Raw genomic sequence first — 20,347 nt, forward strand, 5'->3', positions numbered from 1 at the left:
CAGTGTGTCAGATGAAACAGCTGTCGTTACTGTCACTCTTATTGGGTTGCTGAGAGTGGTAGAGTGCAAGGATAAGGGAGAACCTGTTTCCAAGGTCCTTATTTCACTTACATCCTATTCAGGGTTGGTAAATCCCCTGTCTAAGCACACAATGGCATTTTAAGCCAGGGTTTCCCACAGGAAGCATTATGCCTTCAAGAGAGGAAAGAAAAAATCATCGTGGCATGCCAAGCAGGATGTCACTTACACTCGATTGGCCACATCGTCAAGGTTCATTTCCATTAAGGTTTGTGTCAGTTCAGAAACTTTACACATGAGGCCATGTGTAGCAGTCTACCACTGCTGACTGCCCTGGGGCTAGCCCAGAGTCCCAATCTTGTCATTGGTTTTCCAGAATGTCTCCATGAGAATTAGTTGCATATGCTGGCCAGCCTCACCATTTGAGACAGGACTGTGGTTTGGCTGTATTTTTATAAATCACTCTCTTACTAAACACTTACCATCTCTGACATATTTAGATAAGGCAAATATAAGAACAAGAAGAGAGTGAAAGTAGTCATAGATGATTGATAGGTAGCCAGATACATGGACATAGATGAAATGGATGGATGACTTCTGACATAAATAATAGAAAACAAATGTGAGAAAGGTATTGCTTTCCATTTCTGTCCAGTGCTTCTTAAATGTGTCATGAGATGTGCATAACAGAGATATTCAGACTATGTTTTTTAGTACTGACCATATTAAACTACCTGCATCAGCTTAAAGCAAAACATCATTAGCACAGATTAACACTAGACAGAAATAAGGTGCATGGGGTGTAGAGGTAGAATGAGGAAAGTAAGCTAGAAACAAAACATCTTTTATTTCTAATTGGTGTAAAGTATTTGCATAGTTCAAATAACTCTTTAAAGACCAATCATGCACATGGTTGCCATTTACATAATGTTATACGGGAGTGTTAAAAAGTTCTCCTTACAACAACTATGTCACTCATACTAGTTTGCACGTGACAAAATGTATACTATTATTGATCCATTTTCATAAATACTGCCAAGAAGTTTCATATTAGATATCATACATTTTAAAAGTGCAATGCATTAATTCAAAACAAGTTGATACCATCATGTTTTGAATTTGTGATAGTTAAGTAGAAAAATGATGATATAACACAGACAAGTTTTGTAGAAATGAAGAGAGAATAAGGTGACTATGCATACATTTGCACATCTTAACTAATTTTCAGTTTCTTTCTTCTTCTATTCTCTGCTTTTTTATGTAAGCTGCATTGGTAGAGTTAACTTTGCAATTTTGTCCATAGTTTGCTCAATATCGAGACAGATTTATAACACCAGTGAAAGAAATGACACCAAAAGCTAAATGCAATTACCATTGAAATTTGTGGACACCTCATTTGGGGAAGAGGGTAAGAATATTTATTTGTGTGTATAAAAGTCTAGAAATCGATTTGCATTATAATATGTTAGAGCACTTTACTGTGTATACTATATGTCATATGATAAACCAAAGTATTGTAATGAACTGGATGATGGTTTCTTAAGAGTGCTCAGAAGAGACTTTCTTTATTATAGAAAAACCAACATAGCTGAGGTCAGAGTTATATTCCCTATTATGAAAGCTCAAGGTGGGTGGATATACATTTCCACATTTCCCAGGCAAAAAATATAAGGGTCTGCCTAGATTTAGCTAATGGAATCTTTCTACCAAGTCTTTGAATAGTCATGGAAAGTAATGGAATCTTAGAATAGTAATGAAAGTCATTGAGTTCGTCCAATATTATTTATGGAGACTTCAGCTGAGTCAGTAGTTCCGTGGAATGGCAATGCCTACAAAGTGGCATAATCTTGGTTTTACTTTCCTGTTACCTTTAGTTCCTGCTAGTTGTCTGTTACATGTTTCCCAGGTGCTCTATGAATTCTGAGAGCTATTTAATGTTGACTCAACAGATTACATGTCTGCTTAAGTTATTAATGAGTCATGACACTTCTTGTTTGCAAGTAGATGTTTGATAAATTCATATATTTTATGTCTTTTTTTCTCCATAGTTATGCTTAACTTTTATTTCAGAAGAATTTAATACATAGCATTTACTTTTCAGGAATTTTTAAAATCAGAATATTAGCTGTTTTCCTGTGTGTTTTTTGTTATCCATACTTTCTTCAATGCTTATTCAAGACAAATGGGTTTTCCTTGTAACTCCAGTAAGATGACTATCTTGTTTTACAGAAGTTAAAGGTCTTTTAGGCAGCCATGTTTGTGATTGTCTGTTGGTGCAATTTTGCTGATGCCCAAGCCTGCCGTCAATGCTAATATCCAGTATCTATTTCTTTGATTCAAGTTATCATGTTTTTAAAAACACTTTCATGAAACGTAAACCTTTACAAGAAGAACTACATGTAAGTGAATACTAAAAGTTGATATTATTCTGTTTCAGTTAACTAGAATAATCACAAAAAATAGTATAAAAAGACTTAAGAAGTAAAAACTAAAGTGAAATTTAAGTCATGAGAATATTCAACAACTCAGTAGCACTTTTCATGAGTCAGATACATTTTCATAAAAGAAAAAAGGGATGCATTTACACATCTTGCTAAATGGTGAGGAATGTCACCAAAGAGAGTGCTGAACATCTAGTGGCAGTGTGTGAAAGCCGAAGGGGTTGAACATAGATAGAATAAAGGGAGCTATGAGGCACTGGGTACAAGAAGTCTTCAGTTCTAAGTCTGATAAAATAAGGTTCATATCGCTAGCTTTTCATACACAGACCAGTTGGTTGAGGGAATCTTTTATAAGAATATGTAACTGGACATGTAAGAGTTCCTTTTGGCTACCTTCTTAAGCTGTGGAGCCTAACAGATCAAATTGACTCAACTTTCATAATTTTGAAGGCATGGCTAGGAAATATTATTACATTCTGATGGTCTTATGTGTCAAATAGACCAATATTTTAATGGTAAAATATTTGCATTATTTTTGTTGTCAAAAATGCTTCATCTTCATCATTCCCTGACATAGTGGGCAGTGTCTATTTTTTTTTTTTTTTTTTGAAATGAAGTTTCACTCTTGTCACCCAAGCTGGAGTGCAATAGCATGATCTCAGCTCACTGTAACCTCTGCCTTTCAGGTTCAAGCAATTCTCCTGCCTTATCCTCCCAAGTAGCTGGGATTACAGGTGCCCAGCATGATGCCCAGATAATTTTTGTATTTTTAGTAGGGACGGGGTTTCACCAGGTTGGCCAGGCTAGTCTACAACTCCTGACCTCAGGTGATCCACCCACCTCAATCTCCCAAAGTGCTGGGATTACATGTCTGAGCCACCAAGCCCAGCTGTATCTATAATTTTTAAAAGTCATTTCTTAGAACAATGCATGCTACACATTGAGAATGATGCAAAAGATTTGCTTTCAACGTTGCAAGGTGTAGGATTCCATCTAGAAAATTATTAGTGTTTAGTGTGGGTGCTGTGTGCATTAAGTTCCTGAAAGTTCACCCAAAAAATGTGATGTAATTAGATGAGTTTCCTTTAACATAATTGTATGAAATTATTTGACATAATCTGTCTTTCTGTTTTCTACATTTGCCCCAGGAAGCCAAGGGGCTACAACTATTCTTGGTAAGAAGGATGCTTTCTACTAGAGGTTATAAAATTAATGAAAATGTCAAGCTACAAAGTATTTCTTTTCAATTAAATTGATTACTCAGGCCAAAACAGTATTTACATTATAATTTGAAGTGTGATAATTTGAATATTGTTTTCAAATATTATAAAATACAAAGTATTATTATTGTTTTTCTTATTTTCAATGAAAATTAGTAAGTCTAGTATATGTTTCCCTGGGAGAAAAACCTGTGTGATTGTGTATAACTGAAAAAGCAAAACTAAAGAAAACAAACTATTAATTCAATTCCAGCATATGTTGACATTAACAAATCTATTTTTGTTATAGTATTTAAATATCGAATAGTTTGATAAAAAATAGCCTTTGTATTTTAATTACACTAACACTTTGTGAAACAATTTTCTCTGCCAAATTCTTGGCAAATAACATCGTATTGTCTAGCTGAAATGGGGTCCACATGGTGTTCTAGTTCTATGAGCATATTGCTAGTGCTGCACATTTGTGCTTCTGTGAATATGGTACTGAAAACAGTGCCTATTTATTAATGGATAACTTACTGTTATCTCACCCATTTTCTATTGCTATCTTCCCAGACTATTTAGGTTGTCCTAAAACCTTATAAAGTGTTTCTCCTTACCTGGTCCATTATCTTCAAAGTGCATATCACAGTCTCCAAATGATGATTATATATTTATTGTTGCTTATTTTTTGTCACACTCACCAAAATGTAAACTTACAAAAAGAAGAGCTTTCTCTGTTTGTTCAGTGCTATATTATCAGTATTTAGCCCATAGCGAGTGCTTAAGGAATATTTGTTGTAAAAACTGATAATTTCAGTTACTATCTTCAACCTGCTCAACATAGGGAGAGGTACTGAACTACTTTCTCTGTGGGTTCAAATTTAACCGGTTCTAGCTCAATCTGACATAGACTGCTAATGCGTTTTTCCAGTACTGACTAGTCTGGAATTCGGTGTCTTGCTATAAATTCTGTATCTCAGGAGTGTGTGGTCATTGAGTTTCTGTGAACCACAGTCTCCCTGTCTTTCTGTGCTTCTACCACTTCTGTATGCTTTCTTTCCTATAGCATCTCCATTCCCCGCTGGAAGTGAAGCTCCTCTCTAAGCCACAGTTTATTTTCTGGGGTCCTGGATACAGGTCTAAATTTTGGGAATTTCTTCTCTTCCCAAATTTTGGGGGTCTGGTTGTTATTCCCATTCAGAAAGAAAATTATAAAAATGAAATGGCTTTTGTAATAAAAGAGATTTTACATATTCATATAAAAATGCTCTTGTAAACAGTGCTGCAATGAACATTCGTGTACATGTGTCCTTATAGTAGAACGATTTATAGTCTTTTGGATATATACCCAGTAATGGGATTGCTGGGTCAAATGGAATTTCTATTTCTAAGGCCTTGAGGAATCGCCACACTGCAGCACTGTTTACAATAGCAAAGACCTGGAATCAACCCAAATGCCCATTGATAATAGACTGGATTGGAAAAATGTGGCACATATACACCATGGAATATTATGCAGCAATCAGAAATGATGAGTTCGTGTCGTTTGTAGGGACATGGATGAATCTGGAAAACATCATCCTCAGCAAACTGACACAAGAACAGAAAATGAAACACCGCATATTCTCACTCATAGGTGGGTGATGAAAAATGAGAACACATGGACACAGAAAGGGGAGTACTAAACACTGGGGTCTATTGGGGGGAAAAGGGGAGGGCCAGTGGGAGGGGGAGGTGGGGAGGGATAGCCTGGGGAGAAATGCCAAATGTGGGTGAAGGGGAGAAGAAAAGCAAAGCACACTGCCATGTGTGTACCTACGCAACTGTCTTGCATGCTCTGCTCATGTACCCCAAAACCTATAATCCAATAAAAAATTAAAAAAAAAAAATGCTCTTGTATGGTAATAAGAACAAAATATCAAAACAGATTATCAAGCAAAAAAAAGAGAGGGAGAGAAACTATCTTTTGTGATTATTAATTATCCAATTTAATACCTATTTTGAACAGTTTTAGGCACATATTTTCCAGCTTGTTAGGTGTGAAACTGTCACAGGATCCTTGTGGTGTCGCTTTTCTGGCCAGAGTTCTGTTGTTGTAGCCAAATGAGGTAGAAGGAAAGCACTGTGCTCTGAGTTAGAATTCAGGAGTCCTTTTATTGCCAGCGACTGAGAGTCAGTTCACGCTCAAAATCTCTCCACACCGAGGAAGTGGCTTGATTCCCTTTGTACCTTGATTTAGGTGGGGGGAGGTGGGGAGCTTAGCTGAAGCAGAATTTTACAGAAGCTGAACAAGCAAGTTAGATAAGGAGGCTGGTAACCAGGGGGCAGGAGGTTCCCAGGATTGTTGGCTGCTAAGGGTATTTTCATACAGTCACTAAGGGGGGTAGCAGGGGGAGCTTTCCATACAATCAATCACCAAGGAAGGTATTCACAATAGCAGGTAGACTTGCCAAGCAGGATGGTGTTACAATGGTTACAGGTGCTAAGAACAGTATGCTTCAAACCTCAACACTTCAAGGCTCTGAGTACAGCATGACCCAGTTATGAACCTGAGGGGCCAGGGCAGGGAGTGGGAAGCAAGTCTAGAGTTTTCAGCTAAAATGGATTCAGTCAGGGTATCCCAAGTGACTGGTGGCACCTTTGCCTGTGTTTTGCTGAGGCCCACTGGGCTCATTCCACACACATGGCCTGGCAGGCTGCATTCGGCTCACGCTACCAGCCTGGATTCCACACCTTCCAAGTTTCAGCTGGACGTGGAGCAGTGAGGGGTGTGTGAGTGAGTGAGCCTGGGGTCCAGACACTGCACATAAACAGACACACTGTGGCAGGGCAGGCAGCTCCAGGTGTCTGCCCAGGCACTGGTTCCCTGTGAGGCTGCAGCTGGGCCAGGGGTACCACAAGCAGCTTCCAGGCACCAGGGACTGTGGTGGTGCCTGGATGCTTAGAGACACCAAGAACCACAGAGCTCCAAAGAGGGTGTCACAGTCATGGCTCAGGGAGCTCCTAGGTCTGGGCTTCCCAAAGGGCCACAGTTCTTCTCTCCTTCTCGCTTCTCATCCCCTGCAATATGGTGAGAAAAGGGCGTGTTTCAGCCCTGTTTGTGTTACAGCTTTTTCAGCCCAACCATTCAGCAGGTCCAGAGTTCTTGTTCTGCATCCAGGAAGAATGAGGGACATGGACAAGTGGAGGGTGAGCAAGGTGAAGAGGGCTTTATTGAGTGACAGAACTGCTCAGAGGAGACTCACACTGGGTAGCTCCTCTCTTCAGGCAGGGTGTCCCATCACCTGCTCGGCTTTCAGCAGTGAGGAAACCCACAGAGGGTAGCTCCTCTCTGCAGAAAAGTCTTGTCATGTGCTGGAGTTGGGTTGAGTCTGGGGGTTTTTACAGGCCTCAGAGGGGAGGAAGTGTGTGCTTATTGGTCTATGGGCAGCCTCTGGTAGGCCCAGGAAAAGCAACATTAGTTCTCACTCCTGTGGAAGGAATGGGTAGCCCAGCCCCCAAGTCTCAGGCTGTCTGTGGTCTGAAGGTGCGGTTTCATTGAGGACTCCTCCTTTCCACGCAGAAGCCTGTCTGCCTCCTACTGCCATTATCCTGTCATCCATGGTGCCCACAGCACCCAGGCTGTTCATGCTGAGGGGTGCCTGTAGGCCTGTGCAGAGTGGCCTTTACCTTTTCTTGGTCTCCCTCCCATGCTCATTGTTGCTCAAAGTCCAGAGGAAGCTGAGGCAGCAGGTCCCTGGTGTGTCAATGCTGCTCCAAGCAGTTCATACCCAAGTCATGACAGTGCCCTGGATTGTCCAAAACTTTGATCCAAAATCAGAGCAGGCACCAGGAATGGGGAGAGGCCAGACAATGGGAACAGGCACTTCTGAGCCTGCAGAAGCAGGGGCACTTCCCAGGCCTTCAAGAGTAGTCATGGCTGAGTCCACAGCCACAGCTGAGTGGTTGCAGCTCCACCAGGGGGCTCCCGCCTCTCCAACTTGGAAGGGGACAGGACTTCCACCTGTCCCTGTCTACAACTGGCTTCTTAGGGGACACAGCCCGGGCCACGCCTCCCCCACTGCAGCCTGGGTCCTGGCAGCAGCCACTCCAGACAGGCTGCCACTGCCATCAAAACCAAGTCATAATGTGAGCCTATCAGTGGGCCTGTGAACCTTGAGCATTATGCCTCCAGAATAATAAGCAAACATACTTACCAGGCTAATATTTGGAAGACTTACATGCTGGGCTTACAAGAGAAAAAAGTGTTTTTATTTTTTAAAAGTATGGACACTTTTTTCTAATACCGGTAATGCTATGGCTTTAACGTGTTCTTTAGAGTTCATGTGTTGGAAACTTAATCCCCAATGCAACAATATGGAGAAGTTAGAACTTTAAGAGGTGATTCATTCATGAGAGCTCTGCCCTTCTTAATAAATTAATACCATTATCACTGTAGTGGGTTAATTATCACAGCTTCGTTTTGTCTCTGTCTCATATGCTCGCTTCTGCCTTTTGCCCTTCTTCCATGGGGTGATACTCACCATATGCCAGCACCATGCTCTTGACCTTTTCAGTTTCCAGAACCATGAGCCAAATAAATGTTTGTTCTTTATGAACTACCTAGTCTGTAGTATTCTGTTATGGCAACAGAAAATGTATTAAAACAGGCGAGTAGATCTCTGCCTCTCTCACATACTTGCCAATGAAAAGTCTTACCAGATATGACTTTCTTTATAAGAAGATCCTTATTTCTTGGTAACACAGCACCGATGGACTCTTTGTCCATAGTCCTTCTTCTTACATCACAAGGCTTATTATTATGCACACTCAGAAGCTCTGCTCCTAGCTATACAATTAATACTTAGATGATTTTTATTGAAACATTAAAGGCAATACCCTGAAATAATATCGTTGCCACTTGACTCCTTGTCTTGGTTGGGTGGTTGGAGAATGTGTCCAGCAAAGTTAAAGAGGTGGTTTACTTTTAGCCACTCCTCACTTTCACAGTGAAGATAGATCTTAAGACTTCATTCTTTTTCCATTGAGATTCAGTAATCTGAACATAGTCATCAAGGTAACTGTTCTTAATCAATTAAAACTCTAACATGGGGGTTTAAAAATGCTAATTTGTTCCTGAAATAGTCTACATAGTGACTCCTCCTGGATTCTTTATCATCTGGACCTTTTTATCAAGGAATGAGGCCAACAGGAAAGAAAAATGTAAGTTAATGTAGTTTCTGTGCTTCACTCTACCTGTATTATATTAACATAACAAATCAGACCACAAAGTAGAGGACTAATTTATTTAAAGTTCTATGCATTATTTAAATACTCAGTCTAATTGCTGCATAAATTCCTCTTGCAGCATGTTTATTATGAAACAATGATTGAGATCCAGTAAAGTATAGCTGTGTATCATTTCTTTTCCAGCAGAAGTGGGCATAAATACATTAAGGGCTTGAATGTGACATTGAATTCTCTTCAGTAAGGATTATTAAGATTGACACATACCTTTTAAAACTGATTCTTCTATGCAGATTCAAGCCAAGTTGCAAGACCCAATTTACCAGGGTTTAATGAACATAGAGCAAAATCATACCAGTGAATATTCATTTAGAAACAGCATCAAACTGAAAATGTAAAATAAATGTGACTGTAATATTCACCTAATACAGTTGTACTAACTCCCTATTATGTGATAGATATCATACTAAGTGCTAGCAATAATAAGGTGAGTAGAGCATGGCATATTACCTTAAAAGGCAGGTAAGATAATATTAATAGAAATCTGTACTTAGGCATATAAATATAGACATACACAGACACAATAAAAGTGCAAAACTTTAGAGATAAAAGACTTAAGAGAGTCCTGTCCTTCTTATAAAACCAGATCTTAGGAATGATTTGGTTCAGATTCACATGTATCACATTTGGCAGAACAAGGCAATTTCTCAAACTGACAACTTTTTGTTTCTAAATTTCTGCATCATAATTTCCCGAATTTATATTTATCTTCACAAACTTTTAGAAGACTCACCATTTTCTTGGTACTGCATTAAATGCATTCAAATATCTACAACATGTATATACTAGTATTGATATATATATGGTATTATAATACTAGACAATAATTTATATATTATATATAACTCATTTCTAGTTTATATATTAAGACATGTAATATTTATTTGTTCAACTATACTAAATAATTTTCCAGATGCTTAATTATATCAGATTCTGTGGTTTGTATCAGGAACACAAAGCTGAATAGAATTTCCTCTGTGCCACAAAAGAGCAAAGATGTATAGAAGAGAGAGATACATTGAAAATGTAACTGAAATATTATGTGATGAGTGTCACAGCACCCACATACACAAGATATGAAGATGGCAACTCAGTCGGCCGTGAGGCCCATTAAAGTCTCCAGGAAGTGAACAATTCTTGAGGTGAGCCTTTTATAAAATAATCCAAATTCAGTGTAATTGAGATGAATGTATATCTAGAATGACTTCAGTGACTAGATGGTGGCAACATTAACTAATACTTAGAACACAGGAGGAAGAGGTATTTAATAATGGTAAAATAGGACTGGTGAGATGGGTTGAGAAAACTATTGATTAATTTGTGGGCATGTCGTATTTAAGGTGCTCATTAAATGTGAAACTGATTATGTGTAGCAGACATATGGATAACACTGGTTTTAGAGGAAGTTTGAGCTTGAGTTAGAATTTAGGAAATCAAAATAATATGCCCATAGACATATATCTAGAAAGAAACTAAATTAAAGTTCAAGATATTTTGTTTCAAAGTTCAAGATCTTTTCAAAGAAAAGCTATTTATCATTACCTGCTACTCAATTCTAAGTAAGAATGTGATACAACCAGAAATCCTGTTTTAAGTTGGTATGTATATATAGGGTGTGTGTGTGTATTTATTTCTAGTTGTTGTTTTTTTTTTTTTTTCAGAAGAACTCCTTGCTTTGCTTGATACTATGATATATTGCATTGCTTGAAGGCTTACCTGAGGGTGCTTAGAGAGAAGTTTTGCTTCATTTTAGAGAGAAGAATATAGGGAGACATAAATAAATCCATATAAGAGAATTTCTGACTCTCCAGGTTAAGCCTCCAGATTCATTTAACAAAAATCTCATTTGTCAAACTTTCTCGTTGCCAAACTTTCAACAAGATTATTTGTGAATGCCATTGGTAATGAGAGAAACATTTATTCCTGAATAAGTCTACCTCATGTTTGGAGAACTTTTATTAATATCTATTTGTTCATTCTTTCGTTTATTCTTTTATTTATTCACCATGCTTTTGTTGAATATCTGTTACACACTGGATCCTGTACTAGGTGCTAGAAATGAAGCAGTGCATAAGCCAGACAGGGTTCCTGCCTTTATGAATTATAACCACAGGCTTTAAATAAATAAACAAAGTCAGTAAGTAAATAAATAAATAGACACAACTGTGTTATTTATTGTTGTGTAATAACTTATTTCCAATTTTAGTGACTTAAAAATAAATATGTATTATCTCATTTTTATTTTATGTATCAATTTCATTTTTATTGAAAAATAAATATTTTTAAGTAACTAGCTTCTTAAATAAACACAATTAAGCCAAGAGTATGCTGGCACATTTCCACTTCCTATAAATGTTTCTTAAAATAATTTTCTTTCTTGGAGAAAACAGAGCAGTAGTCATATGTGGAGGATGAACTGTGTTACTAAATGGATTTGCACTAGGAAATATCTACTGGAATGAAACACATTCTCAATAGCACACAAGAGACTATTTCATGAAACAAAATTGGCTAGTATACAGAGGGAATAAGCTAAGTATTAGGAAATTAGATTATTTTCTTAAACGATCCACTTAAAAATTGGCGTCGACTTGGTTATTTGATTCCTCTGATATTAGCTTTATTGCAAGATGCATGGTTAAATAGAGAATATAACTTGAATTGTGTGTTGCATATTGAGATACACAATTCATATTCTTCAAAGAAGAATATGTTGCCTCAGCTACTAAGGCAGATACCCTCCAACTGTCAACTCTTTCCAGTTCCTTCTGCTGCAAAGTGATGCCTTATCCAAGGTTGCACTCTTATTGAATGGCATGGCAGTATCTATAATGTAATTATAATGGAAGTGTGGCCATTTCAGCCAACCAAAAGCCAAATCTATCAGATTTTCATGGGGAATATTCCAGATCTTCCCATGGCGTTGGCCCAAGCTTTGTTGGGGTTTCATGGCAATTTGTCTTTTTCTTTTGCTCAATCTTATATCCTTCCATATTCCTCCAACCCCCAAAGTTACCATTCAATAATCGTCTTGTACAAAATCTCAATCTCAGCATCTGCTTATGGAGAACTGCACTTTGAAATTTGAAAGAATGAAAGTATTATGGTGTGGTCTTGAAGCTAAATCACTTACTACCCATCTGCCAGTGAAGATACCATTATTGGTGGTAGGTAGAACACTGAAAAAGCTTTGGCTAAAGGTGATGGTACAGTTATTAAAACTCTCCCTGGAGAGGAAATCCTCTAGCTGCTGTAAAGTATCAGATGCTTATATAATATGAGAAAGCGAACACTACTGCTAAGCACCACTGCTAACCTAGAAAAAGAGAGAAAAGCTGTGGGCAGTTAACGGGTAATTAAAAATTAAATATTGAAATCCAGTAGATCTCTCTGATAGCCTACCAAAGGCTTTCATATTCTGTATCAGAAGGTTAGATAAAATTAAGGATGATGACCAGTACTTAATAGTGTACCTTAGCTCCAGGGAAGGTTAAATGCCCAATCAAGGCAGTTTTGTGATGCAAAAGTGCTGGCTCTTGCCTGGCTGAAAAATAAATTGTACCTTGGCACTTTGGCTAGACATACCTGGGTATACACCTCTGAAATTTTTTCTGTATTCAGAATCCCTTCAACTGTTAGCTTGCAGAAATTTCCCATCTCCCTATGTTAATAATTGCAACCCCCTACCCACTACCACTTGCTTAGAAAAAATACGGAGACCTCTTGCCCACAGTATAGCATGCTACCCTCCTCTCAGATCTGCCCCGCCTACCCCTTTCTTCCATCCTACTCCCTAGGCCTATAAGGTGAACCAGCCAAAACATTCTGGTACCAATAAGAGAGGAAAGGGACTCCACCTCAAGGAGTATCAAGACCTAGTTAGTATGGACCAAAAAGGGCCAGAGGAGTAAGGTAGAACTAGATTTCAAGAATGCTTTATTCAAAAGTATGCATAAAATAGAGTAGTTATGAGTGATGCTGTATTGGAAGCACACTCCCATTATAGAAAATGTAGCACCCTAGTGAGGACTCCAAGAAATGTTGCTAAGTCACAACATTGGCTCCTACAAGCATGATAAAAGCAATGTCTATTCAAAGTTTAAATGCCAGAGTATCATAAACTCAACCCACTAGTGGCCTCAATTGCAGCCTCTGTGCCAGATGTGGTTTTATGTAGAGTAGATTAATATGGCCCCAGGTTTCCATAGGCTCTAAGGCTATAGATTTAGTAAAGGAGGACTTTCTTATTCTATCCAGAAGGGAAAATTAGAAACTGTTTGCATTCATGTGGAAAAGGCAATAATGTTCATTTATAATTTGTCTTAAGAGCTAGGTTAACTACAGTGTGGTTATAATACAATCTAAAGAAATCTGGGCTGTCTTCATAATATAAACAGCATACTGATTCATCACGTTGTTTACATGCTCATTAAGCTGGGGTAATTGAGACACATGTGCTTCAAAAACTGGAGATAAACCCCATGAAGATTCAAGGCCTTGCCAATTTGTCAAATTTTTAGGGGTACAACAGTCAGAAGAGGATTGACATAGCCCTTCCAAAGTAAAAACAGATTATTTAAATTTTTTTTACCTTCCACTGTAATTAAGGAAGCACAATACATAATATAGCCAATTTTGAGTGGAACCTAGAGCAAGAATGGGCATCATACCAAGTTCAGGCTTTAAGGCTAGTGGTGCTGCCACTTAGGTCAGATGAGCCAGCATAACCTTATAATATTAAGAAGTATTGGCCAGAGGACGGTGGCTCACATCTGTAATCCCAGAACTTTGGGAGGCCAAGACAGGTGGATCATGAGGTCAGGAGTTCGAGACTAGTCTGGCTAACATAGTGAATCTCTGTCTCTACTAAAAATACAAAAAAAAAAAATAGCCAGATATTGTGCTGTGCCCCTGTAACCCAGCTACTCAGGAGGCTGAAGCAGGAGAATCCCGTGAACCTGAGAGGCGGAAGTTGCAGTGAGCAGAGATGGCACCATTCCACTCCAGCCCAGGGGATAGTGTGAGATTCTGTCTCAAAAAAGAAAAAAAGTATCAGTGACTGGAAAGGTTTTATAGAAAGATCACAATGCAGGCCCCTAGAATTCTAAATTAAGGCTTTCTTTGTCATCTGCAGTGAAGATGAATACATAACGTGAAAATCAAAATACATCAGGCTATTGGGCTGTGGTAGAGATGGAATATCTGACCATAGGAGACCACTTAAACATTCATCTGAAATATCACATTTTGAGTTGCGTTCCCTAAGCCTTTCTAAATAGTAAAACTAGACCCTTTGTCCTCTATCAGAAATGGGATGATGTGGTACACCATGTCAATCATTAGCATATGCTAGGAGGTAAATTGTGTTCCCTCAAAAATCATATGTTAAGGTCCTAACCCCAATACCTCAGAATATGACTAGATTTAGATATAGGACCTTTAAAGAGATAATCAGGACAAAATGAGGTCTTCTGCATGGTCCCTAAACCAATATGACTGGTGTCTTGCCAAAAGGAGATATGATACAGAAACACAGAGTGAAAAGACCATGTGACAGTGTCTAGAAGGTATCATCTCAAAGCCAAGCCAAGGAGAGAGAACCTCAGCAGAAACAAATTCTGCTGACAATTTGATCATTGGACTTGAACTGCAAGGAAATAAAATTCCATTGTTTAAGCCACACAGTCTGTGGTATTTAGCAACAAAAAATATATAGCATGAACAGAGCGCATAAGTAAGCTGCATGAGCAGAGTCCAGACCCATGTATTGTCCACCAGTGTTTAACCATGACCTTCTTTAACTCACATCTATGTTTGTATGAGGCAACCTGAACAACAGCTTACAGAGCAGAAAAATGCCTGATAGCTTTGTTGTTTCTCTGATTTTGTTTGTTTTATGTCAAAAAGAAAACATTTGCCTCTCCACTACTAGATGTTTCACTGTCATTCATTTAATTTGGGTTTCTTGAGCAATCATGTAAAACGTGGCTCATATTTAGCTACAGGAAAGCAAATAGAATATGAATAAGAGCTTAGTCTTTATAATCAGGTGAACCCAGGATCAGGTTCATATCTTGACTCTGTCACTTACCACTATGAAGTTCAGTGTCTGCATTGGTAGAACTGAGTTAATAGGAGTAATTATATTTTCATAAGATATTCAGTTAATAGGAGTAATTATACTTTCATAAGTATATTATACTTTCATAAGTATTCATAAGTATGAAATGGGATAATGCATATAAATTGCCTCATATAGTAGTACTTGACACTTGATCACATTGTCACTCCATATGTATGTGTATCACACACATATATACAGATACACAAATACACACATGCTTCTCCTACTTTAAATGTCAGTAAAAAGCCTTGCATCTTGTCACTTAAGTTGTATCTGGTGCAATGGTAAAATTAGGCTCAGTGTTCTAGCCTGTTAAGATCTTTTTGACCCCAAATTCTGTCCTCTAACAAGTTTGCAATTTCTTTCAAATTCATGTCAAACTCAAATTTGTTAAGTGTGTTATCTTTGAGAGAATAAATAATTATTTATTAGGCAGGTGTGTATGGTCATTTTCTTTTTTGGGTATTGCATTTTTATTATTCAATTTAATTAAACAAATGTTACTATTAATAGGAATTAGTTTGATTCCATGAATATATTTTTGGTTTCATGTTACTTCTCCCATTTTTTTTCTTTTCTTGTTCTCTAGAAATTTCCGAGAGATTTCTCTATTCTATAGACCAAGTTCCAATTTTAGATATAAAAAACATTTCAGTGAACTCTGAACATTGTCTTCAGCCATGATCTACGTCACTGTTGGTAATTTTTAAAATACAATCTTACCTTCTAGTTTACCCTTTAAAAGCCAGGTGGCAGAAACATTCTATGAGAAGACAAGGTAGTAAAATTCACATTTATTCTTATGCTTAAACTACCAAGGAAAATTTTCTAGTAACACATAGCTTTATGACAACATCATTATAGAAAAATAAATAGTGACATATGTTAAGAAGATGTCAAGCATGACAAAACCTACCTAAATAGTCTCCTACATCTCAAATATTTCTGTGCATTTGGTCCCAGTCCTGTCAATCTGTTAGGTTACTAATGCTTTACTGCATGAGGTTGGAGTTATGGTTTCTCAAACAGCAATGTCAAATAGGCCAGAAAAGGTTATAGCATTTACATCGCAAAACACTTCCCAAAGAAGTTGATGATTTATGTACAGATAAGAAAGAATAAATGGGACCTACAATTATTTCATATTAAGATATTTTTGAACTACTATCTATAACACAGCAAAGTTTTATTTTCAAGTCTGAAAAGTCTTAAGGGTTTACGCAGGTGGGCAGTAGTCATATTAAAACTGTCTGAAGCCTGACGCAAACCTGCATCTCATGTTACGTCTGCCTTTTATGAAGCATTTATGTTATAGTAATATTTGCTAGAAACAGCAAAGGATTTTGTCATTAGAACACAGTACCCAAGGGAAAATCTTCTCTGATTTCTGTGGATTTATGGCATCTCATTTAGATGGAAGAAGAATATAATTTTTCTTCCTTTCATCAGGACTTAAACCATACATAATTGGGCCTACCACCAAAAAGTTGGAGAAAATAAGATTTTTCACTGTTAATTTTTGATAATATTAAATGGATTCTAATGTTGTCAATCTGCTTTATAAATTCAAATGTGTTATTAGATTATTGCATGTTTATTACTCATGATCTTTTTAGATATAAATTGGAAAAACCTAAATCAAGCCAGTTTCAACAAAAAGGAGACATCTTGGTAGGAAACTAGAATAGTTCAGAGAATCAAAAGACAATTATCAGTAACTAAATGGTGAGAAAGGACATCCAATTCTAACCAAGATAAAGTGACAAATACACGATTTAATCTCTTACCTGAAAACAAACAACAAAAAACTTACCAGGTATATATAGAAAACAACAGTTTTTAAAGCAATATATATCAGGCAACTAAGGATAGTTATTCCTGAGAGATGGTTAATGAATACGGCAAACCCTATGATTGCCCCCATTAACTGCCTTAGCAGAGTTTCTAGCCTGCAGTGAAGACCACAGGAACTAAAGCAGCACCAGTAGATTCCCTCCACTGAGAATCTGGAAGAATCAAGCTACTAGAGGTTTCACAACAGAGTTACAGAGAGGAGAAAGCTACAAAGAGAAGAGTGTGGAGCATCTGACTTCCATATTTAGCAGAGTACTAATTCTTACATGTATGTAAGAAAACTACCTGAGTTTGGTAAAGAATCATAAGATTCAATTGAACAGTACCTGTTGGCATCAGCTAAATGACCTTCTCATGAATCATGGCATTGAGTAGAACATTTGGAAGAGCTTTGCTTCAGTAATGACAAATAATTAGACCTAAATTAACTGTTTTTAATGCTCTCACCTAACAAAACATAAAAGCAAGACCCCCAAATTCAAGCTATTTCCAAGTAACTTAACAGAATTCAAGAGTATATTTCTAGAGATACAAAGATATCCATCCCTATTGAGTCAAAATTTGTAATGTCTGGCATCCAATCAATGATTATCAGGTTTGCAAAGAAGGAAAAATGTAATCCATAAGAATGTCAGAAATCAATCAGCACAAACTGAACTAAAACTGACACAGATATTAGAATTAGAGGACAAGAATATTAAAACGTTATTTCAAACACTAAATAGAAACACAATTTATAAAAAAATATAAATTGAAACTTTAGCAATGAAAACTATAGTGTCTTTGGTTTAAAAAATTTATTGTTTGAGATTAATGGCAAACTAGACAATAAAGAAAATAACATTCATAATGTTGAAGACACAACAATAGCAATTATTTGAAATGAAATAGAGAGAAAAAGGAGTTAAAAAATAGTGAACTGTAAGGTAATTCCAAACAGCCAAATACACCTGTAACTGGATTCCCTTAAGGAGGGGAGAAGCAAGAAAAAAATAGCATTTACATTTCTTAAATTTGATGAAAACTATAAATCCAGAAGTCCAAGATGCTGAACAAATTCCAAGCATAAGAAATCTGAAGACATTGTTTCCATCTTTTGATTATTATGTATAGTACTGCTATGAACATGTGTATGCATGGACTTCAGTACCTGTTTTTTGAATACATATATTTATAAGAGCACTATTAATAATAGTCAAAAAGTGAAAATAGCCTAAATGTCCATTAATGGATGAACAGATAAATTGCATTACATATATACAATGGAATATTGTATGTATTCTTCACCTATAAGAAGTAACGAAGTGCTGATACATGGATGATCCCCCACAACATTATATAAGTGAAATAAGCCAGGTATAAAAAAACAAATATTATGTAATTCTACCCATATAAAAGACTAGGATAAGCAAATTTATAGAGCTAGAAATCTCTACCAGAGGCTGCCAGGGGAATGGGGATTGACTGCTTAATGGATAAGAGATTTTACTTTATAGTAATGGAAAAGTTTTGGAGTTAGATATTTGTTATGAGAGTATCTTTGTAGCCCCAAGTGTCTGAATGCTGCCAGGTTCTCTGGGAGCCTGTTATGCTTGGTCATGATATTTATATATGAACTTCTATACTGAGAAGACATTCATACATAGAACATGCCAAACTTCTCAGAATGCCAAAAAGATAAATATATGTATTTTTCTAAATATGTATACATACAGATAGATATAGATAAAAAGAAAAATATATAGGCAGCAAAAAGATATCTGATGGTTTTCCAGTGAGAGAACCTAACAAGGGAGGGAGCAAGGGGCAAACTGCTTTTGAGAACAAGAAGAAAAAATAAGATAGTGGTGAAATAACTCTAGATATCAGTGCAACAAATGACTCTAAATCTGAGTTTTACAGGGAACCTTCAAGGATTCTGCTACTCTAGAGATGGCACAACCGAACTTGAAGGAAGAAGTATTTCTGTTGCAATCCTTCGGAAACCTGTGAATCCAACCATTTTGTTATTAAACTCACTTTGGGTTTGAAAGGTAAAAAGTTTGAAAGTTAAAATGATGTTGATAACTTGCTTAAACATACATGGAATGAGCAATTCCTATCTTTAACCCTTGTTTGCGAAGGCAGGCAGCGTTCTGGAATTGCTACCGGTGTAAAGAACCTAAGGTGAGAGGATAGTGGAGTGGGAGGGGCAATCTTCATTGGTTTTGAAACTTTCCACCCAGCCATCAGAAAATAACATAATGAAAAATAGAATAATTAATGTAATAAAAGACAATACAGATTTAAAAGCTTTTAAAAAAGAAAAATATCTAGCTTCGCACAGGGGCAGTATCGTAGCCAATGAGGTTTATCTGAGGTGCGATTATTGCTGATTGAAAACTTCCTGATATCCCTCCATGACGACTTGAAATATAGTCGGTGTTGGCAATTTTTGGCAGTCTCTAAAGAGACTGAATCAAGAAAAAAAAAAAAAAAAAAAAAAAAACAAGAAAAGAAAAATATATAACTATTAAATATCCCTGACCCATGGCCCCAATGAGAACAAGGTGAAAGTTTCTCAAAGAGTAGCTATGGACCAGCTTTTCTAATCTTCTAATTTGGAATTCCTCACTGAGGACACAGACACTAGCCCACTGATATGAATAAACTATAACCACTCAGGATTGCTTTTAAGAAAAAGATGTCTACCTCGCAGGCCCTGCATGAATTCCTCATGCCCACAGCAGAGTCACAGGGAATCCTAACTGTGATGACAGTGTTGAACAGATGCATAGTAAGGTAGAAGCAACCCTGGCAGCAGAATTGGCACCCCCAAAGTAAAAGCATGCAAGCCACCACCCTAGATCTAGGCTCTTTGTATGATTTCTGTAATACTTGACTGATACTATTTAACCTGAGGAAATAAAGTCCCCAGCTCTGAAAATACATTAGGTGCTCCAACTAAAAGACTGTAATTTGGTCTATTCTGCTATTAATATTTGTGAGTGTATTATGAAATTCTTATAGTGTGTTTTTCAGCTTTATCAGGTTTTTTACATTCTTTTCTATAGTGACTATATTGTCTGTCAGCTCCTGTATCATTTTATGATGATTCTTAGCTTCCTTGGATTGGGTTTCAACATACTCCTTAATCTCAATTATCTTCATCCCTATCAATTTTCAGAATTTTATTTTTGTCATTTCAGTCTAGAACCCTTTCTGCAGAGTTCTTGTGCTGCTTCTTTCTCATGTTTGTGAGCTGGTATTTTTTCAATCTTTAAAGTTGCTGACCTTTGGATTTTTTTTCTTTTGTTCTACCTGATGACCTTGAGTATTTCATTGTAGTATAACAAGGGTTCAGCCAACTGGCTTCATTTCTGGAAGAGTTTATGATGCCTACACTCAGCTACCAACTCCGGACTGTGTGCTCTAACTCTGGA

The 20,347-nt window shown here is 37.1% G+C and overlaps 1 non-coding gene across 1 annotated transcript; it reads left to right on the plus strand.

Moving 5' to 3' along the window:
- Positions 1 to 19,239: 19,239 nt before the first annotated feature.
- Positions 19,240 to 19,378, plus strand: LOC118153190 (U4 spliceosomal RNA). Its single transcript, XR_004742460.2, has one exon. It is a non-coding gene; the product is annotated as a U4 spliceosomal RNA (small nuclear RNA).
- The last annotated feature ends 969 nt before the right edge of the window (positions 19,379 to 20,347 follow it).

Source organism: Callithrix jacchus, chromosome 4, assembly GCF_049354715.1.
Source record: "Callithrix jacchus isolate 240 chromosome 4, calJac240_pri, whole genome shotgun sequence".
NCBI classification, from domain to species: Eukaryota; Metazoa; Chordata; class Mammalia; order Primates; family Cebidae; genus Callithrix; species Callithrix jacchus.